General features: G+C 37.8%; 1 protein-coding gene across 1 annotated transcript in view; it reads left to right on the top strand.

Moving 5' to 3' along the window:
* The window catches only part of LOC119575863 (uncharacterized protein DDB_G0290685-like), a 12,698-nt gene that overhangs the window by 6,035 nt on the left and 4,163 nt on the right, over positions 1-2,500 (top strand). The window lies entirely within an intron of this gene.

The following is a 2,500-nucleotide window of genomic DNA, read 5'->3' as shown; positions in this document are numbered from 1 at the left end:
ATATATTTACACACAAACAACACGACCTACACACACACACACACACCACTCCACCACACACCACACACACACACACACACACACACAACAACATATATAATATATATATATAGATATATATATATAAATCTATATATACACACACATATAATATATATATTATATATATATATAGATAATATATATATATATATATATATATAGATATATATTATAATATATATATATATATATATATTTATACACACACAACACACACAACACTACACACACCTTCAAAGAATCCCCCCCAACAAAACCACACAAACGACACACACACCACACACACACACACACACACACACACACCACGTATATATATATATATATATACATACATATAGAGATATATATATATATATATATATATATATATGTATTTAAAAGTATATATATATAGGATATATGTATATATATGTATATATATATAATATATATATATATATATATATATATATTATATATATATATATATATATATAATATATTATTAATTATAATATATGAGTATATATAATATATATAATATATAATGCATATACATATACACACCAAACCAAGACACACACCCACCACGACGACAGAAAACACCACACACACATATATATATATCTATATATATATATATTATATATATAATAAATATATATATAATATATATATCTGTTGGTGTGTGTGTGTGAGTGTGTGTATTTTTTTCACCCTCCTCTCAATTGCTTGTGTTTTTTCTTTCTCACTGTCTCCTATCCGCTTTGACGACCCGCTCCTCCATCCCCCGCTCTCTCTCTCATCGGTCTCTCCATCCTCGCATCTACAGCTCTCCAATTCATTTCCTTCTTTTCTTTCCCTTTCCGCTTCTTCCCTTCCTTTCTGCTCCCCGCCGCTCTCCTCTAATCCGCACATTCACTCAAATTCTCAATCTCCTTATATCTAGCCTAATCAGTCAATCTCCCAATCTCCTCCCCCCACACCTTGCCTCTTCCCCCTCATCGTTCCCCCTTCTTCCTCCTCCATCCCCTTTCTCCCTCTCTTGTCTTCCCTCCTCCCTACTCTATTTGTTGGTCCTCGAGACTTCTCTCTCCGTCCCTCCTTCTCCCCCCTCTCTATCCCAGTCATTCATCTCTCTCGCCTCTGTGCTCCTTCATCCTTCTTCGGAGCCACTCCTCCATACAGGATCCTCAAAACGCGACCCACGGCTGTGACTGAAATCTCCTCTCTCCTTCTCCCCTCTCCTTGCTCCCTCCTGACTGTTTCCCCTTTCTGCTTTTTCCCTTCTCCTTCTCACGACCCACACTCGACTCCTCCTCTCTCTCCTCGGCAAACCTCTCTCCTTCTTCCCACCTCCTCTCCGATCGTCTCCCCGCTCTCCTTCTCCCTCGTCTCCTTCTCAGCCTGCTCCCCGTCCTCTCCTTCTTCCTTCTCTCCTGATCTCCGCCTCCTCTTTTTTTTTTTTTGTTTTCCGCCTCATCTCTTTTGTCCCTTCCTCTATCTCCCCGCCGGGTCCTGTCCTTCTCCGCTCCTCATCGTCTTCCAATCCTCTCTCCTTCTCCGGCTCCTCTCTCTCCCTCAGGTCGTCTTTTTCCCTCCTCTCTCTCCCTCTCTTCTCCTTCTCCCTCCTCTTCATCTCAACCGATCTCTTTTCCCCAAATATCACCCATGGCACCTTTGTCTTTTTATTCGTTCCGTCGGTCAGGTTTTAAAATTGTTATGGATGATTCCAACAAATTGGACTTGCAATCAAAACACTAGGCTATGAAAATGGAAGAAAACCGGAGCGAGTCAATGAATGAATATAATATCAGGGAAAAAGCTTTGGGGGGGGGGGGGGGGGGTAATTTGGAATATTCTATTATCCCTTTTTATTTATATATTTTTTATTTTTTATTTTTTTCATCTGCCGTCTAGATCTGGGTATGTAGAAACGCAAATTGGTTTGTTTTAATTATTTTTTTTTTTATTCTTTTTTTTCTTTTTGTTTTTCTTTTGATTATTTTAGTCTTTCATGTAATTATATTTTCGACAGCCCTCGTTTTCACTCACCCAAGCCTCTATAAAAAGGGCCCGGATGTTAATTATTAAATATTTGCACATGTGGAAGCTAAAAACTTTTTGTTTCTACAATCAAGAGCTTTAGTTGATGATACTAGAGATTTTACATATGGGAATATAAAAATTTTAATATATTACGAAAGTCGAAAACAAAATATTTTGGTTAAATTAATGCTAGTTTCAAATAAAATGTGTCCTGTCTGTTTCAAGAATATGTGTCTGTCTCTTTTTTTTCCTCTCTCTCGATCTCTCCCTATTTTTCCTCTCTCGATCGTCTGCACAATCCCAGATATATGCAATACATACATATTTTTAACACATGAACCAAACTGCCATTATATTTCGAGACTTTCTGCTCCCTCCCTCTCTCACCCCACTCCCGCTCTCCTCCTCTTTTCTCTTACTACTCCAC

Source organism: Penaeus monodon, chromosome 8, assembly GCF_015228065.2.
Source record: "Penaeus monodon isolate SGIC_2016 chromosome 8, NSTDA_Pmon_1, whole genome shotgun sequence".
In the NCBI taxonomy this organism is placed as follows: Eukaryota; Metazoa; Arthropoda; class Malacostraca; order Decapoda; family Penaeidae; genus Penaeus; species Penaeus monodon.
The sequence above is the reverse complement of the archived record's forward strand: the minus strand, read 5'-3'. Positions and strand labels throughout refer to the sequence as shown.